We start from the raw sequence: 21,545 nt of genomic DNA on the forward strand, positions 1-21,545 counted from the left end.
CACATGCATTTTTCATATCTACATCCTTAAAAGCCCAAGGTAATGAAGAAGTTACCTCCTTTATGTCATCTACAAATGCTGATGGTGCTGCTGAAACACTAGCAGGCTGAGAAGATGTCAATGGTGACTGAAAAGCAGGCACTGGAGCTACTGGTGATGAAAACCATGAGGCTGACCTTGTTCTCTTACTGACTGGCTCTGAAGAAACCCTAGGTAAAGATCCTAAATCCATAGGAGCAGGGGATAACCCTTTCCTTTTCGCAACAGAGCTTTCTTGGTTCTACCCACAGCCATTTTGGTTTTGGTTTTACATTTGCCTTGAGCTGGTGCAGGTTCAAGTATTGGTTATGTTGTTTCTTGAACTGGGGTTTTGGCAATGGGTGTCTCAATAGGGGTTTCGATGAATGGGGTAAGAATAGTGGTTTCTATGGGAGTTTCTTATTGTGGTGTGAGAGGCGTTGGTGGAATGAGGGAAGGCGTTTGGTCTTGGGGTAATGGTGGTGAATGTGGTAGTGATTGTGGTGGTGGTGGTGGTTTTAGGTTAGGGTTAGGGTCGATTGAAGGTGAAGATGGTTTTGCCATTTTGATTTGGCAAAAATTTTAGATTTTCGGGGTCTATAGGTGGACCAAATCTTAGAAGTCTAATTAAATAGAAAGAATTTTCTCTAAAATTCCTTAGAAACTACTTAAAGAGATGGTGAGCAGAGTGGTAGTGGACTCTGGTTTTTCGAGTGAAAAAATGGGATAAAGGGTGGAAACTTAGGATTTTAAAATTTAGGACAAACAACTAGTGGCTTAGGGTAATGCTTATGGTAAGCACAAAATTGCTTAAGATTAAGCATGACTTGCATAGGGTACAGCTTAAGGTAAGTAATATCATCAGCAAGTTTCGGTAGGTTTTGGAAAAAATTATGATTTCACTTACCAAAAATAGTCCAAATGCTATGGAATGCTATCTTGACCCTTAGCCATAACCAATTACACACTAACTCTAGAAAATTGAAGAATTTAACATATTAACTCTCAAAAATACATCAAGCATCCCATAAACATGTAGAAATTGAAGACAATAAGCTCAAATTTAAGCACAAATTTGCAGTTACCCTTGCAACCTAAGTGAGTGAACTTAAGCTTAAACTTAAACTCAAAACAACTTTATTAGCAGCATCTAAGATATATGCTAAGCACTCAAAATTTGCATAAAAGACATGAAAATTGGCTACTAAAATAACATGAACAGTACTATAAATAGTAGCATGAAAAGTAATTTGAACAAAAACATACAAATTTCAACAAACAATAAAAACTATATATACACTAAAAGATAAACTATAACAAACATAATTTTTGCACTTCAATAAAGCTCACATCAGTCCTAAATATCAAAATTGATCCTTATTCAAGTTGCATTTCACAAAAGTTCACAAAACACAAAATTAAACATGTGTTATCAAGTAGATTTTCAATATCAACAATTTAACACAAGTTTAAAAGTGTTACTATTCACAGGACCTAAAAAATTACAGAAATTTGCCTTATTTGCCTTATACTTGCTTCCTCTCAATTATTTCCCTTTTTGCTACAAATCCAAATTTTATCCAATCTTCATGAAATACCTATAAAAGATAAATAAATGTCACCTTTGAGTTTAATGAGGATAAAAACTCAAATGAAATGAAATAGAAAGTTAATAAACTATAAAGGATACGCATGGGTTGCCTCCCAAGAATCGCTTATTTAAGGTCTTAAGCTTGACCTTCCACTCCAAATCACCTAAACATCCCCAGTTGGGGAAGTAAGCCATGAAATCTCTATAACTTTTTATGTGGACTCTCCAATAATATAGTCTTTAGCCTTTTCCCATTTACTTTGAAAGTACCTGAGGTTTCATTCCCTATCTCAATAGCTCCATATGGATATACCTTTGTAACTGTGTAAGGTCCTAACCATCTTAACTTCAATTTTTCAGGAAATAACCTTAACCTAGATTATACAAGAGAATAGCATCTCCCTTTTTAAATTCTCTCCTCTTAATGTGCTTATCATGTCATCTCTTAGTTCTTTCCTTATAAAGCTTGGCATTGTCATAAGCATCAAGTCTAAGTTCCTCAAGTTCATTTAATTACAACATTATCTTTTCTCCAGCAGCCTTTAAGTCAAAATTCAATGTCCTTGTGGCCCAATATGCTCTATGTTCCAATTCCAAAGGCAAATGACAAGCTTTTCCATAAATCAATCTAAAAGGAGTTGTGTCAATGGGAGTTTTAAAAGCTGTCCTATAAGCCTAGAGAGCATCATCCAACTTTAATTACTAATCTTTTCTTGAACTATTCACTGTTTTCTCAAAAATCCTTTTCAGCTCTCTATTTGAAATCTCTACTTGACCATTAGTTTGTGGATGGTAGGGTGTTGCAACCTTATGCTTAACTCCATATTTTTATAATAGTCTCTGAAATTGATGGTTGCAAAAGTGACAACCTCCATCACTTATAATGGCACGTGAAGCTCCAAATCTTGTAAAAATGAATTTCTTAAGAAATTTGACCACAACTCTAACATCATTAGTTGAAGATGGTATAGCTTCAACCCATTTGCTCACATAATCTACTCCAAATAAGATTTACTTATTCATAAAGGATGATGGAAAAGGCCTCATAAAGTCAATACCCCACACATCAAATAGTTCTACTTCCAATATGTTTTGGAGGGGCATCTCATCTCTTTTTGAGATATTTCCTATCCTTTGACACCTATCACATGCATTCACAAGATTTCTCACATCTCTAAAAATATGTGGCCAAAAGAACCCTACTTGAAGAACTTTTGCTGTAGTTTTTGTAACACTTATATGACCCCATAAGGTGGAGAATGGCAATATCTAATGACATCCTCCATCTTCTCATCAGCTAAACATCTCATAATCAGCCCATCTCCACATCTCTTAAACAAGAATGGCTCTTCCCAATCATAATCCTTCACATCAAAAAGAAATTTCTTCTTTTGTTACCATGTCAAATCAGGTGAAAGGATTCTACACACCAAATAGTTCACAACATCTGCATACCAAGGGATTTTTGCACTAATGATAGCCAAAAGTTGCTCATTAGGAAAATAATTATCTATTGAAAGCTCTTTCCCTAAATTTTGTCCTTGTTCTTGGCTCAATCTAGATAAATGATCTGCTGCTACATTTTCTACTCTTTCCTTGTCCTTAATTTCCAAATCAAACTCTTGAAGGAGTAATATCCATCTTATCAACCTAGGTTTAGCCTCTTTTTTTTGAAGAAGATACTTGATAGCTGCATGATTTGTGTAACACCTTCACCATCGATAGTCTGTACATTTTACTATTTCGACGATTGATGTCTATCCGGACAAGCTAGGATGTCTGGAACTATACTTCGATGATAGTAAACAGGCATAAAATGATGAAATAAACAATAAGAAAATACAAGAAAAATTAAGGAAAAATACAAGAGAGAAAGTGAAACTAAGTTAAACGAGCTGGCACCATAGCGATGGGTGATTGCATCGGGAAGTTACGGCGAGGATCGTTCACTAGCCTTGAATTACGGGGAACCCTAAGAAATATTTTCGAGACCAAATTAAAGGTCTACAAAGGTGTAATTGACATTGAAAATGTCAAAGAAAATTTTGTAAGTCAATATAAAAAAAAAAAATTAAAGAAATCGATGGGTCAAGAAGTTAATCGGTAGCATCGAAAAATTCGAAATGCAACCCGAAGAGAGGCATTTTGGTCATTTGACACCTAGAGTGGGCTTTGGACCTAAATGTCTATTAAAAATAAGTAGTATTAAATTTTGAAAATGCCATGAAAATAAGAAATTGACATATAATATAAATAGTGAAGAATGAGGACATAATAGCAATTAAGGGAAACCTTGAATTAGTTTAATATTTAATCTAAGTTAGTGGAGGATTTAGTGGACTATAAAAGCTCACTTGAGGATAAAGAGGGCAGCACTTCATCATCTTCAACCTCAAATTCTCTTCAATGGCCGAATGCTCTCCCAAGCTTTCCTTTCATGGCCGTTTCATGCAACCTTCTTAAACTCCACCATTTTCAACTTAAAACCCAAGGTTCACTTCACTAATTTTAATCCCCACATCACAAGGAAGAGATTGATGGTAATTTGAAGAGGATTAGTTGAGGTTTGATCAAGCTCCACAAAAGGTTAGTGCTAGTTTTCTTATCTTCCTTAATTAAACTTTGAATTAAGGTTGAAACAAATTGAATGGATAAGAAAAAGTGAAGAAATGGTTGAGTATTGGGAAGTCAAAAATTCAGCAGCCATGGGATTTAAGGAGTTTTAATTTATTTTGATATGTAATGGATAGGAAATGACATTTATTATGGTAATTAGATGGTTTAGTAAATTGATTTCATGTGCAAGTGTTCAATTTCTTCCTTTTGCTCAGGTAAAGTTGGAATTGATGTTATGGTAAGTAATTGGGTTAAGGAATTTGAGGAATTAATTGAGTATTGGATGTGAGCAAATTTGGCAACCATGGAAAGGGAAGGTAAGTGAATTGTTCTTACATGAATTTGATGGTATTTAATGAGAATTAGTGTTAATTAAAGTAATTGATTATGTTAGTGAACTAATTTCATGTATAAGTGGTGATTGGGCATGTGATTTGGGGTTTGAAGTAAGTGGTGATCTTTGGTAGCCTTGATAAACTAAGAAGAGTGTGAGATTTCATGAATTAAATTGGTAAATTATGGTATTGGTGATTGACGGAAGTGTATGGTAAAATTTTATATGAAATTCCATGTAATTGATAGGTATATTTATGTATTTTATGTTGATTTTGGGACTATGTGAATTAGAATTGTAATTGTACATTGAGGATGTTTGTATTCTGCCCAAATTAACTATAATGTGAAATGATGAATGAATATGGTATGGTACAAAATCAGAATTAGGTATGAGAAGTTAATAAAGAGCAAGTTGAATGTGCATGTGATTTGTGTTTGGGAAATTATTAAGGGCAGTATACATTTGAGCTTATAAACCTAAATGCATGACCCCAATTGGTATGAGGCCAATTGGAGGCAAAATTAGACATATAATGAACCAACTTTCATGTAGAAGCCTTACCAAAAATCTGTCCAGAAAGTGACTCAAAAAGTGACCTAATCCAGAATTGGTAGATTGAAAGCCAGATTTTTTACCATATGAACAATAGTCACTAAAATGACCATAACTCACTCAAAACAGGTCCAAATGATCTGAAATTTATACTGATAGAAAGCATAGACATTGTGCTTCAATCTTGGTGAAGATTACAGAACCCAGAAATGTCATTTACTAAGTCAATTTGCTTGCATAAATTGAGATATCAAAACTGTTCAGAACCATAGCAACCCAGAATTTGACCATATGAGCAGTAGTCACTCATTTGGCCATAACTCACTGTAAACAAGTCATCAATGGAAAGCTTAGACATAGAGCTACAACTCTTATGAAGACACCAAAGCCCAGAAATGACCAGAATCAAGTCAAATTGCTTGCCTAGCTTAAGGTACTAAATCTACCAGAATTGAATTTTACCTAAAATTGCAATGAAAATGTAATCTGTCTAGCTTTAGTAAATTGACTATATCTTGATCTATACAACTCAAAATGACCTAAAATCAGTGCCAAAAGTTCAATAAGACATAGAGCTACAAATTTGTTTTTTTGACCAGAAGCTAAAAACCAATGAAAATAGGACATTTAGCTAGATCAATCTAGCATACCAAAATTGAAAAATTGACAATACTATACAATAAAGCCTAGAAATAAATTGACAATAAATGTCAACTTATGAGAAATGTATAATGTACTATATTGGCATCATATTGAAATGCAAATTGTGACATGTTGATACTAGAATAAACTTATCCATGATATAAAAAGGTCAACATATTCGTTGACCAGTGAAAGGCATAATGACATATAAACCTTAAAAATAAAGAATTAAATATGTAATCTTGTAATATGCCCTAGTTTGCCTAGTTGACTAGTTTGGATAGGTTGGCATGCCAATAGGGTTCTAACAGCTGTATTGTAAATGGCATCATGCCATATTGTGTTTTATGGCTTATTATGCCACACTATGATTTTAATAGCCTATGACTATACGGATTGTGTTATTATACTCAGCTTATTGCCTGATTGATTATATGGCTTCTTAGCCCCACTATTTGCACACCGGGAGATACTTTGTGACCGATGGTGTGATGGCCCGAGGTACTAGGTACCCAGTGCTATTTCATCCACTATTTGCACACCGGGAAATACTTTGTGACCGATGGTGTGACGGCCCAAGGTACTAAATACCCAGTGCTATTTTATCCATTTATCCAGTCTAGTCAGTATATAGGCTACACAGGCAGTCAATTAAAATATTATTTCATTCAGGCAGTTAAGTTAAGTATAATGAAATTTCAGTACAATTAAATTAAGTATTGAATGAAATGAGTAAAAGAGATTAGCAATAGAAACATAATAAAAATACAATTTGCAGAATCCTAGAGACTTAAAATACAATACAGTTAGAATAATTTGTATACTAGGTATTAATACTGAAAGGTTATAAACTTAGCACTTCCAAAAAGGTACAAACTAGTGTATAAGATAGTTGATACTAGAAATATCATACTAAATTAAATTGATTCCTGAGTATCCGAATTATGATTTAGTTCCTTCTTTATCTGTATATATTATTTCATTGTTGTATTATTACATCACTAAGCAGAAATGCTTAGCGCGATGGAATTGTTTCCTCGCGCAAGTACTGAAGGTAAAACCAGTAGACAGTTGACTAAGATTTTTGGAGTCTAGATCTGTAAAAGTGTCAGAAGAGTTCAAGGTTATCACCTCCTCAGTAATGCATGTAGATAGGGCTCACATTAAGCATATAATATATTTTGTATATTTTAATTATTTCTTATGTTGTAATTCAAACTAAGAAATTGTATTAAATAAGTCTGTGATTTAATTAATCTATATAACATGTGGACTGTGATTTTATGCAATTAGTCGCAAATTATGTATATTGATGAAATTGAGACTTTCGATATAAGAGCTGAGCATGATTATGAATGAGATTTTGATTATGATTATTGAGACCATATGGTATTTACCAAGTTAGTTAGACTTTAATAAATAACGTTAGTGCTTAAACCATTTTTGAACAATAAAGTTTTGAAATTAACAGTGAATAGGACAGCATAAGATAGGGTACTCCGACACCGAATGTGCATTCCTTGCTCGGCTACATTGTAGACGGGTGAGGGGTGTTATTTAGTGGTATCAGAGCACAGTTTAGGCATTCCTAGGCACAAATAAGTAGAAAGAACTAGTGTACATACATGCATTGCATTCATAAGAGTTGAGGTGACACTATGCAGATCTGTTTTCTCTAGTTATTTTAGGTTGAGGAATGGATTCCGATCCACAGAAAGTCATAAATTCGAAAAGGATCTATTAGGATATACCGTGGTAACTACGTAATGTTCTCGATGTTTGTGCTGTAAGCTGCAAATTACAGTACCGACTTGAGACTATTGTGTAGAGCTACGAATTTTCGATAGTAAATAGAGATAAGGATAAAAATTGTAAAACTAAGACGAGTAAGACATATTAAAGAGAAAGTAAAATATTATAACATGAAAATGCGAAAAGACTAAGAGATAGCGGTTTCTCGATTATTTACACTGGATAAATTTTGAAAACAAAATTTTATTTAGAGGGAAAGAATTGTAACACCCTTACCATCGGTAGTCCGTACGTTCTGCTGTTCTGACAACTGATGTCTGTCCAGACAAGTCAGAATGTCTGGAACTACACTTCGGTGAGAGTGAACAGGCATAAAATGATGAAATAAACAATAAGAAAATACAAGAAAAATTAAGGAAAAATAAAAAAGAGAAAATGAAACTAGGTTAAACGAGCCAGCACCGTAGCGATGGGTGACCGCACCAGAAATTTACAGCGAGGATCGTTGACTAGCCCTGGACTGCGGGGAACCCTGAAAAATATTTTCGGGACAAAATTAAAGGTTTACAGAGGTGTAATTGACATTGAAAAAGTCAAAAAAAATTTAGTAAGTCAATATAAATAAAAACAAAAATTAAAGAAATCAGCGGGTCAAGAAATTAATCGGTAGCACCGAAAATTTTGAAATTCAACCCGAAGAGGGACATTTTGGTCATTTGACACCTAGAGTGGGCTTTTGACCTAAATGTTCATTAAAAATAAGTAGTATTAAAATTTGAAAATGCCATGAAAATAAAAAAATTGACATATAATGTAAATAGTGAAAAATGAGGGCATAATTGTAATTAAGGAAAACCTTGAATTAGTTTAATATTTAATCTAAGTTAGTGGAGGATTTAGTGGACTATAAAAGCTCACTTGAGGATAAAGAGGGCAGCACTTCATCATCTTCAACCTCAAATTCTCTTCCATGGCCGAATGCTCTCCCAAGCTTTCCTTCCATGGCCGTTTCATGCAACCTTCTTAAACTCCACCATTTTCAACTTAAAACCCAAGGTTCACTTCACTAATTTTGATCCCCACATCACAAGGAAGAGATTGATGGTAATTTGAAGAGGATTAGCTGAGGTTTGATCAAGCTCCACAAAAGGTTAGTGCTAGTTTTTTTATCTTCCTTAATTAAACTTTGTATTAAGGTTGAAACAAATTGAATGGTTAAGAAAAAAATGAAGAAATGGTTGAGTATTAGGAAGTCAAAAATTCAGCAGCCATGGGATTTAAGGAGTTCTAATTTATTTTGATATGTAATGGATGGGTAATGACATTGATTGTGGTAATTAGATGGTTTAGTAAATTGATTTCATGTGCAAGTGTTCTATTTCTTCCTTTTGCTTAGGTAAAGTTGGAATTGATGTTATGGTAAGTAATTGGGTTAAGGAATTTGAGGAATTAATTGAGTATTGGATGTGAGCAAATTTGACAGCCATGGAAATGGAAGGTAAGTGAATTGTTCTTACATGAATTTGATGGTATTTAATGAGAATTAGTGTTAATTAAAGTAATTGATTATGTTAGTGAACTAATTTCATGTATAAGTGGTGATTGGGCATGTGATTTGGGGTTTGAAGGAAGTGGTGATCTTTGACAGCCTTGATGAACTAAGAAGAATGTGAGATTTCATGAATTAAATTGGTAAATTATGGTATTGGTGATTGATAGAAGTGTATGGTAAAATTTTAGATGAAATTCCATGTAATTGATAGGTATATTTATGTATTTTATGTTGATTTTGGGGCTGTGTGAATTAGAATCGTAATTGTACATTGCGAATGTTTGTATTCTGCCCAAATTGACTATAATGTGAAATGATGAATGAATATGGTTGGTACAAAATTAGAATTAGGTATAAGAAGTTAACATAGAGCAAGTTGAATGTGTATGTGATTTGTGTTTGGGAAATTGTTAAGGGCAGTATACATTTGAGCTTATAAACCTAAATGTATGATCCCAATAGGTATGATGCCAATTGGAGGAAAAATTAGACTTATAATGAACCAACTTTCATGCAGAAGCCTTACCAAAAATCTATCCAGAAAGTGACTCAAAAAGTGACCTAATCCGGAATTGGTAGATTGAAATCCAGATTTTTTTATCATATGATCATTAGTCACTAAAATGACCCTAACTCTCTTAAAACTGGTTCAAATGACCTGAAATTTATACCAATAGAAAGCTTAGACATAGGGCTACAATTTTGGTGAAGATTACAGAACTCAGAAATGTCATTTACTAAGTCAATTTGATTGCATAAATTAAGATATCAAAACTGTTCGGAAGCATTGCAACCTAGAATTTGACCATAGGAGCAGTAGTCACTCATTTGGCCATAACTCACTGTAAACAAGTCCAAATGACCTGAAACTTATATCAATGGAAAGCTTAGACATAGAGCTACAACTCTTATGAAGACACCAAAGCTCAGAAATGACCAGAATCAAGTCAAACTGCTTGCCCAACTTAGGGTACTAAATCTGCCAGAATTGAATTTGACCTAAAATTGCATTAAAAATGCAATCGGTCTAGCTTTAGTAAATTGACTATATCTTGGCCTATACAACTCAGAATGACATGAAATTAGTGCTAAAAGTTCAATAAGAGATAGAGTTATAAATTTGCTTCTTTGACCAGAAGCTACAAACCAATGAAAATAGGACATTTAGCTAAATCAATCTAGCATACCAAAACTGAAAAATTGACAATACTATACAATAAAGCCTAGAAATAAATTGGAAATAAATGCCAACTTATGAGAAATGTACAATGTACTATATTGGCATCATATTGAAATATAAATTGTAACATGTTGATACTAGAATCAACTTATCCATGATGTATAAAAAGGTCAGCATGTTCGTTGACCAGTGAAAGGCATAATGACGTATAAACCCTAAAAATAAAGAATTAAATATATAATCTTGTAATATGCCCTAGTTTGCTTAGTTGACTAGTTTGGATAGGTTGGCATGCCAATAGGGTTCTAACAGCTGTATTGTAAATGGCATCATGCCATATTGTATTTTATGGCTTATTATGCTATACTATAATTTTAATAGCCTATGGCTATACGGATTGTGTTATTATACTCGACTTATTGCCTGATTGATTATATGGCTTCTTAGCTCCACTGTTTGCACAGCGGGAGATACTTTGTGACCGATGGTGTGACGGCCTGAGGTACTAGGTGCCCAGTGCTATTTCATCCACTGTTTGCACATCGAGAGATTCTTTGTGACCGATGGTGTGACGGCCCGAGGTACTAGGTACCCAGTGCTATTTCATCCACTGTTTGCACACCAGTGGATACTTTGTGACTGATGGTGTGATGAAGCGAGGTACTAGGTACTTAGTGTTATTTTATCCATTTATCCAGTCTGGTCAGTGTATAGAGGCTACACAGGCAGTCAATTAAAAAATTAATTCATTTAGGCAGTTAAGTTAAGTATAATGAAATTTTAGTACAATTAAATTAAGTATTGAATGAAATGAGTAAAAGAGATTAGCAATAGAAACATAATAAAAATACAATTTGTAGAACCCTAGAGACTTAAAATACAATATAGTTAGAATAATTTGTATACTGGGTATTATTACTGAAAGGTTATAAACTTAGCACTTCTAAAGAGGAACAAACTAGTATATAAGATAGTTGATACTAGAAATAGCATACCAAATTAAGTTGATTTCTGAGTATCCGAATTATGATTTATTTATTTCTTTATTTGTATATATTATTTCATTATTATATTATTGTACCACTAAGCAGAAATGCTTAGCGCAATGGAATTGTTTCCTCGTGCAGGTACTGAAGGTAAAACAAGTAGACAGTTGACTGAGATTTTTGGAGTCCAGATCTGCAGAAGTGTCAGAAGAACTCAAAGGTTGTCACTTCCTCAGCAATGCATGTAGATAGGGCTCACATTAAGCATATAATGTTTTGTATATTTTAATTATTTCTTATGTTGTAATTCAAACTAAGAAATTGTATTAAATAAGTCTGTGATTTAATTAAATTATATAACATGTAGACTGTGATTTTATGCAATTAGTTACAAATTATGTATATTGATGAAATTGAGAATTTCGATATAAGAGCTGAGTGTGATTATGAATGAGATTGTAATTATGATTATTGAGACCATATGGTTTTTACCACATTAGTCAGACTTTAATAAATAACGTTAGTGCCTAAACCATTTTTGAAAAAATAAAGTTTTGAAATTAATAGTGAACAGGACAGCATAAGATAGGGTGTTTCAGCACCGAATGTGCATTCCTTGCTCGGCTACACTGTAGACGGGTGAGGGGTGTTCCAATCTGTGTATACTATTACTTTGGGCCCTACAAGATAGAACCTGAATTTATCTACTGCAAAAAAATTCTTTTTCTATAGTAGAATAATTTATTTAAGCATCATCTAAGGTCCTACTTGCATAATAGATTTTACACATCTTCTTATCTTTCCTTTATCCTAAAACAGCCTCGATGGCATAATTACTTGCATCACACTTCAATTAGTAATGACTAATCAGGTGGCTGCATAATAAGAGCAGATATCAAAGCTTCTTTTATCCTGCAAAAAGAATTCACACAATCAGTATCAAAATGAAATTCCACGTCTTTACTTAATAAATTAGTAAGAGGTTTAAAAATCTTAGAAAAATCATTGATGAATCTTCTGTAAAATCTAGCATGCCCCAAGAAACTCCTCACTCCTTTCACAGATGTTGGGGGTGACATTTTCTCAATAATTTTACCTTTGCTATGTCTATGTCAATACCCCTATTTGACACAAGATGTTCCAAAACAATTCCTTCTTGTACCATAAAATGACACTTTTTCCAATTCAAAACTAAATTAAACTCTTCACATCTCTGCAAAATTTTAGACAAGTTAGATAAGCATTCATTAAAAGATTTACCATACATAAAGAAATCATCCATGAACACTTTCATAATATCCTCAATGAAATTTGAAAAAATAGACATCATACATCTTTGAAATGTAGCTGGAGCATTACATAGTCCAAATGGCATCCTTCGATATGCTAAGGTACCATAGGGACATTTGAAGGTAGTTTTATTCTGATCATTGGGGTGAATAAGGATCTGAAAGAACCCTGAATAGCCATCCAAATCGCAAAAATAAGAATAATGAGCTAATCTCTCAAGCATCCGATCTATAAATGGAATAGAAAATGGTCCTTTCTAGTTGCATTGTTCAATTTCCTATAATCTATGTACATTCTCCATCCAATTACAGTCCTAATAGGTATTAGTTCATCATTTTCATTATTTACTACTGTGATGCCTACTTTCTTGGGTACAACATGAACTGGACTTACCCAATTGCTATCAGAAATAAGGTAAATGATACCTGCATCAAGCAATTTTAAGGTCTCTTTTTTCACAACCTCTTTCATATTTGGATTCAATTTTCTTTGTGACTCTCTAGAGGCTTTATGATAATTTTCCAACAAAATTCTATGCATGCATGCAGAAGGATGTATTCCTTTAATAGCATCAATGGTATAACCAATTATCCTCCTATGCTCTCTAAGAACTCTTAATAATTTTTCAACTTCACAATCATTTAATTTAGCACAAACAATCACAGGATATGTAGAATTTTGACCAAGAAAAGCATACCTGAGATTTGTTAGAAGAGGTTTTAACTCTACCTTTGGTGCTTCACTTGTTTTAAGAATTGGCGGTGAAGTAGTATCTTGCTTCAAATCTTCAATCTTCTTAGCACTAGCCATAGGCAAAGGTGAATTTCCTTTTAAAATTTGAGCATATTCTACAGTTTCTTCAATCTCATCCCCCCTTTTGATGTTGTGAACCAAACAAGCTTCTAAGGGATCTTCAGGATGTTGCTTTTTAAACACTTCTTTGACCAACTCATCTACCACATCAAATCTCAAACATGAATCTTAATCATCTTTCTTTTTCATTGCTTGAAACAAATTAAATTTAACTTTTTCTTCCACAACTTCTAATGTAAGCCTTCCATTCTTTACATCAATCACAGCTCTAGCAGTAGCAAGGAAAGGTCTACCAAGAATAATAGGAATGTGTACATCCCCTTCCATTTCTAATACTACAAAGTCTACTGGTGTGAAAAATTTTCCAACTATCAAAGGAACATTCTCAATCACCCCAATTGGAAATTTAATAGACCTATCTACTAACTATAATGAAATGGCGGTAGGTTTCATTTCTCAAATCTTCATCTTCTCATAAATAGACAAAGGCATTAGACTAACATTGGCTCCAAGATCACATAAAGCTTTATCTATACTGCTATCTCCAATGTGATATGATATTGAAAAATACCAGGATCTTTCAGTTTGGGTGAAAGCTTATTTTGTAAGATATCACTGCTTTCTTCTGTAAGAGCTACTGTTTCCAATTCTTTCAACTTCTTCTTGTTAGACAAAATCTCCTTAGAAAATTTAGCATATGAAGGCATTTGCGCTAAGGCATCAGTGAAAGGAATAGTCACATGCAAAGACTTTAACACCTTCAAAAACTTTCCAAATTGTGGGAATGGTAAAGGTGGCATGTAAGCCTTAGGTGTTACATATTCAGGTTCTTCCTCTTTACTCTCTTTCTCTTTACTTCCTTTTTCTTCCACTAAACTCTCTTTTTCAACTTCAACTATAACCTCAACTTTAGCTTTTTCATCTCCTTCTCTATTTTTCTATTCTTCAACTTTCTCTTCGATCTTTTTATCTCCACTCTCTAATATTTTTCCACTTCTCAATATAATAGCCTTGCAATACTCCCTTGAATTTTTTGGTTAGCTAGGAAGCTTTCCAAATGCTTTGTTGTTTGAGGAGCTAGCCTATTGAGCTATTTGATTCTCTAACATCTTGTTGTGTGTTGCCATTTGATCCACATTAGATGCTAATTGAGAAATCATATCTTGTTGACTTTGATGGCTTGCTATTAGAGTTTCAATCATGGCTTCCAATCTAACTGTCTTGTCTAGTTGTGCTTATTGTGGTGGAGGTTATTGTGGTTGTGGTGGAGCAGGTGCATTTTGAGGTTTACGAATTCCAAGAAGAGGACCTCTATTCAGCTGAAAATTCTGATGTTGTTGATACCCAGAGGGTTGCTGAAAATTCTAGTGTTATTCTTATCTACCTACCCAAGAGAAATTAGGGTGGTTTCTCCATACTAGATCATAAGTTGTAGGAAATGGGTTACCACCTAGTCTTTGATTGTAGTTCCCTGCATAATCCACTTATTCACTTGAAAAGTCTTGACCACATACAGGAAAATCAGTTGCACAATTGACATTTACAGCTCCAACATTTACTGAATTACTTGAACCTCCAACTGAAGAATCTACTTTTATGCTTAGCTTGTCCATCTTCCTTGTCAAAGCATTAAACTTAGCATTAATCATATTCATGGCATTAAGCTCAAACATACCAGCTGGTTTCTTGATCTCATTCCTCCCATAATTCCACTGGTAGTTGTTATAAGCAATTTTATTGAGAGCAGAAAAAGCTTCATCTTTAGATTTCTCCATAAGATCAGCTCTAGAAGATGCATCAATTGTACTTATAATAGCTGGTGAAACTCCAATGTAAAAGTGTTGAATAAGCATCCACTTAGGAATCCCATGGTGTGGACATCTCCTTTGTAAATCCTTGTATCTCTCCCATACTTCATACAAGCTCTCATCATCTCTAGGTTTAAAGAAGTCAACTCATTTCTTAGTTTAGCTATCTTGCTTGGTGGAAAATATTAAGCTAAAAATGCTTGAGAAAGTTCATCCCATGTTGTGATAGAACCCGATGGCAAAGAATGTAACCACTCTCTAGCTCGGTCCTTCAAAGAGAAAGGGAATCATCTAAGTCAAATTACATCATCAGAAACTTTTTTGTATCTTCAATATATCACTGATCTCAAGAAAGTGTGCTAGATTAACTTAAAACTCATTAAATTTTATAACCAATCAATGAATCATCTTAAAATCCTAGTTTATTTCTAAATCTAAGTGATTTCAAGTTCTAATCATTGATTATCTATCAATGATTTTTACCTTTTGGTCTTTCAATCAAAGATTAACACAATACCCAATGGGTACCAATATTAGGCAAGTAAATTAGGCACACAAGGAAAGAATCAAAACTCATATTTCTATAAAATATGGAAATAACCAGTCCAAATCTGTAAATTAATCTAAAACATATTTTTCAACTCTAAAATCTAAAGATTCTACTCATTCATGTTGGTATTTATAAGAGAAATTGATGAAAAAGTAGAGAAAAACATGATAAGGGGACTAAAAATAGAAAATCCCAAGTAGAAGAACCCAAAACTCTGAATCCTGGAGCTTCAAGAAATGGCAACAGGACCTCCTTTTCTTCAGAATTGATGGCGTCCTCCTTGATTTTCTTTCTTTTCTTTCTTGTTGTTACTTCTTATCGAAAAAACTGGAAAAATGATGTTTTTATATGGTTCTAAAAGTTGCCTTAAAAATGGATAAGAGCCAACGAATAGATAGGAAATTAGGTATAAAAATGTCTAGGTCAGTAGAGTTTTCTATATTTTGGGCAGTCTGCTTAGGGTATTGCTTACTCTAAGTAACATCTTCATCAAATTTCTGCCTCTGTATGCCCTGTCTGCTTAAGGTTAAGTAGACCCTCAGAAAATTTCTACAGATTTGTGTTAAAATGAGTTTTTCTGCTCATGCTTGACTTTCAGCTTAACCTGAGTTGCACCTTAAGCACTGCCACTTACCCTAAGCAGGATCTCAAGCAAGACCCCAAGCAAATCTTGGTAGGTTTGGAGAATAAAACTCTGAATATGTTGGAATTAAGTGGCGCTTGACCTGCGACTTGCCCAAGGCTTTAGGTTAAGTAGTATAACATACCCTAAGCAATATCTCAAGTAAATCTATGCTAACTTAATTTTTCAAAGCTTAATTTCTTTAACTTTTCTCTATGCCTAAAGGGCTTCAAATTTATTCAAATCACCTCCTAGTGCATTCATTGACCTTCAATTTACCACAAAACCGATTAAAAACAACAAAATTACAAAAATCAAATATTAAGTAATTAAAGTTAATAAATAAGTTAAAATAAAGCTAAAAGCATAAAATATACTAAAATATAAGAGCAAAATGGATGCAAAATTACCCTAAAATGCCTATATGAAATGAGTGCAACAGCTTTCTCTACTTTATTTATTATTTTATATTATTTTATTTTATTTTTACATATTAACTTAATAATAATAATAATAATCTATTAATTAATTAATTTATTATTAATATTTGAAATAAAATTATAATTAATTAAAATTTATAATATGATTGTGAAAAATACAAAATATAAAAATATATATATTAAATTATATTCTTAAAAAAATAAATAATTCATGCAATGTGCAAACAAAACAATTAATTTATTACTACATTTGCATCGAGAATTATCCATATTACACAAAAATGTGTAATATTATATTAAATGGGATATAATATCACATAAAAATATAATTTCTTATGTTACCAATGTAAAATTATTAATAGATAAATATATTTAATGAATCTTAACAAGTTGCACCGATTATAAAAATCATTTCTAATATAACCAGCTATTTAATACATTAAAATAATAAAAAAAAATTTATCACATACTTAAATTTTGCATAAATTATAATTAAATCCTTAAGTATAACAAAACCCACAAGTTTGATTCTCAAATTTAAATTCCATTAACAAATTAGTCTCTGACAATTCAAACCAAGTTGTTATGAAACGGATGCAAATTGGATTCTTTTTATTTTTACTTTTGTTAATTGAAGTTATCCTACAATCAGAACCTAGCAGAAACCTTGTAAACGTAATTCAATCCTTCCATTCACCTTTATTCTAGGTAATATCCCTTGATTCATAACCTCTCTAATTCGAACAACATCCATTAAAAGCAAACATATTCGTAGTTTTCAAGCAAACCCTAGTCATCAACTTGCCATTCATCCTTCTAAATTCTGCCTAAATCAAATTAACTCATCTTGCTCAAATTAACCTTAACCCAACCAGGGCACATCATAAGTACTCTTTCTTTTTCATTAACTTTAGGAGAGGATCCAACTCTAGTTGTAGATTTTAGGGATACTCCATCTATCTAGGCTTCATTTTGTTTAATACAGGTTGGTGAATAAATATATGATAATGGTGTTTTTGTTAAATATATATTATGTATGTTGTTTTCTCCATGCAAAATGGGAACAAATAATGGTACATAGGTGTTTTCTAAATAAAGAAAACGAGACTTGGAATCACTGTTGAATAAATGACTCAATACACTTGTTAGCATAATTACAGCAATTAGCATGATTATAGGAGATTTGTGTAGCATAATTACAGCAATTAGCATGATTATAGGAGATTTGTATAGCATAATTATAGCAATTATTATTCTTGTCCAAATTAGTTCATATTTTCATGTATAAATAGATGTAATATCTCTGTAAATGAGACACAGACAAATACACAATCCTTTTCTTCATTACTTGTATTCTTTCTTCTAACATGGTATCAGAGCCATAAAGCTTTTATTTATAGTTTTTGGGGTCTCTCTGCTCTCTCTACAACCTGTTCTGGTTCATTCTTTCATACCTATTATTATACCATTTTTTTTTAAATTGTTTAAATTGTCAGCTTGCAAAACAACCTGCATTATCTTTTTTTCATAATAATACTACTTCAGACACTCCTTTTGGTTTAATTCATTCTGACATTTGGGGTCCTTCTCCTATTTCTTCAATAAATGGTTTTCGTTATTTTGTAATATTTATTGATGATTATTCTTGGTTTACTTGGATATATTTTTTGAAACATCGATATGAGTTATCACAAATTTACATCACATTTGCAAAAATGATTAAAACTCAGTTCTCTTGTGACATTAAAATTCTCCGAACAGACAATGCCATGGAATATCGGGATTCTTCTTTACTTCAGTTTCTTAGTCAACAAGGCACCATTGTTCAACGTTCTTGTCCTCACACCTCTCAACAGAATGGGCGAGCCGAACGCAAGCATCGCCATATTCTTGATTCTGTACGTACTCTTCTTCTTTCTGCCTCATGTCCAGAAAAATTTTAAGGAGAAGTAGCTTTTCATGCTGTTTATATTATTAATCGTCTTCCTACCTTGGTTCTTCATAATTTATCTCCTTTTGAAAAGTTGTTTGGACAACCTCCTGACTATTCCATCCTTAAACCTTTTGGATGTGTTTCTTTTGTTCTTTTACAACCTCATGAACATACAAAATTAGAACCCCGTACTCGTCTATGTTGTTTTCTTGGTTATGGCATTGAACACAAAGGGTATCGTTGTTGGGATCCTGTTTCTAATAAGTTACGCATCTCTCGTCATGTTACCTTTTGGGAAAATACTATGTTCTCTTCTCTTTCCAAATTTTATCACTCTGTCATCGACTCTCTCTTTTCACCGACTCCTCCAAAGAGTTTGTTTCCAAGTCTGATCCGGTGATTGTGATGTGCTCAATATTAGCCCAACTACACGCCTGTTGAATCGGCACGATTGTTGATCCAAGACTGCACACTGCATCTACTCATAGCACTACTCTTCATCGTTGTACGTGTAAGAGAAACTCCTCATTATCTTTACGATTTTCATTGTTACTCTACTATTGCAACCTTTCATGAGCCTCGTTCTTATCGTGAGACAATCTTGACCCTCTTTGGCGACAAGCTATGGTAGCGAACTTCAGGCTTTAGAGAAAACTCATACTTGGGATGTAGTTGATCTTCCACCAAACAAGACCCCTATTGGTTACAAATGGATTTACAAAATCAAGACCCATTCTGATGGAACTATTGAACGCTACAAAGCTCGCTTAGTAGCCAAAGGGTACACTCAAGAGTATGGTATTGACTATGAAGAAACTTTTGCTCGGTGGCCCGATTAACATCTATTCGCGATCTCTTAGCTATTGTTGCAGTTCGTAAATGGAAACTTTTCGGATGGATGTCAAAAATGCTTTTCTTCATGGTGATTTAATGAAGAGGTTTATATGCATCCTCCACTGGTTATCATTCTCCTCATAAGGTTTGCAAACTTCGACGAGCCTTATATGGATTAAAACAAGCTCCTGTGGCCTGGTTTGCCAAATTTAGTTCCACTCTTGCTCAACTTGGTTTCTCTCTAGTCCACATGATTACGCATTATTCACTTGTCGGTAGCGGTGGTATTGTTCTTTTGTTGCTTTATGTTAATGATATGATAATAACAGGAGATGATTCATCTGGTATTCTAGAGTTACAACATTATCTCAATCAACATTTTGAAATGAAAGACACAGGTTCTCTGGCTATTTTTGGGTCTTGAAGTTTCTCAAAATTCTTAAGGCTATTATCTATCTCAAGCCAAGTATGCATTCGACTTACTTTCTCGAGCTGGCATCACTGATAGCAAAACAATATCAACCCCATTGGAGCTCAATTGCAAACTTACACCTCTTGATGGCACTCCTCTTGATGATCATACTTTATATAGACAGCTTGTCAGGAGTCTTGTTTATCTCACAGTTACTCGACCTGATAGTTCATATCTTTGTTCATCCGTCGGCGGTTTATGTCGCTCCTCGCTCAACTCATTTCTCTGCGATGCCAGATCCTTCGTTATATCAAAGGCACTCTTTTTCATGGTTTGCACTTTTCCGCTACCTCCTCCCTAGTATTATCGGCTACTCGATCTTGATTGGTGGTGATCCGGATCGTCGCTCTACAACTGGTTATTATTTCTTCTTGGGTAATTCTCTTATCTCTTAGCGTAGCAAAAAGCAAACTGTTGTTGCATGTTCTAGCACAAAATCTGAATATCGTGCTCTTGCTGATGCTACATCTGAATTACTTTGGTTACGGTGGTTATTAACTGATTTGGGTGTCACTCATTCTTCTGCCACAATGCTTCATTGTGATAATAGAAGTGCCATACAGATTTCTCATAATGATGTATTTCATGAGCGTACCAAACACATCGAAATTGATTGTCATTTTGTACGTCATCATGTTGCTCATGGCACCATATGTTTGATTCCTGTCTCCTCTGTCAGCCAAACCACTGATATATTCACCAAAACGCATCCTCCCGCTCGCTTTCAGGATCTCTTAAGCAAACTCAAGTTGGCACCTGTGCTACCACCTTGAGTTTAAGGGGGGGGGGGGTGTTAGCATAATTACAGCAATTAGCATGATTATAGGAGATTTGTGTAACATAATTACAGCAATTATTATTCTTGTTCAAATTAGTTCATATTTTCATGTATAAATAGATGTAATATCTCTGTAAATGAGACACAGACAAATACACAATCCTTTTCTTCATTACTTGTATTCTTTCTTCTAACAACACTTTAGATATATACCAAATAAATAGTAACTTGATGACATGTAATTTATTTTTCAACACAAAATATATTTATATTGTCTCTAGGACAGTGCTTAATATACAAGTAGCATTTAGAGAGTATATCAGGTGGTTGCTCTTTGAGATAATTCTGCGCATACATGTGACCATCATTTTGTTCTTGAGCCATCAACGTTCTCATTGCACCCAAGATGCCAACATTGCAATGCTACTATTTTTATTTTATTGTGCCTGAGATGCTACCAATATCTACAGGAAGCATATTATGAATATTTACAGAGTTTTATATTTTATGATATTTAAACAAATTTGTTTCAACAATATTGATATGACAAGGATTTTATTTTAACTCAAATGTACAATTTTGTACAAAAATGATATGATACAACTAACTTATTTTAGCACAATATGTTACTATTAAGTACCCAAACTTTATTTATTTATTTATCCATTCATTAGTTATACTTAATTTTTAATATTTTTACATATCAAATTCTTTTTGATAAATCTAGTCCTATTAGCCTTTTCATTTCAACATTATCCTTTCTTCCATTTCATCAACTA

At 33.4% G+C, this 21,545-nt stretch overlaps 1 non-coding gene across 1 annotated transcript; it reads left to right on the forward strand.

The window, feature by feature from the left end:
• The first annotated feature begins 15,192 nt into the window (after positions 1 to 15,192).
• LOC131181952 (small nucleolar RNA R71) lies at positions 15,193 to 15,298 on the forward strand. The gene has a single exon (XR_009150422.1). It is a non-coding gene; the product is annotated as a small nucleolar RNA R71 (small nucleolar RNA).
• Positions 15,299 to 21,545: the final 6,247 nt, after the last annotated feature.

Source organism: Hevea brasiliensis, chromosome 7, assembly GCF_030052815.1.
Source record: "Hevea brasiliensis isolate MT/VB/25A 57/8 chromosome 7, ASM3005281v1, whole genome shotgun sequence".
Lineage (NCBI taxonomy): Eukaryota > Viridiplantae > Streptophyta > Magnoliopsida > Malpighiales > Euphorbiaceae > Hevea > Hevea brasiliensis.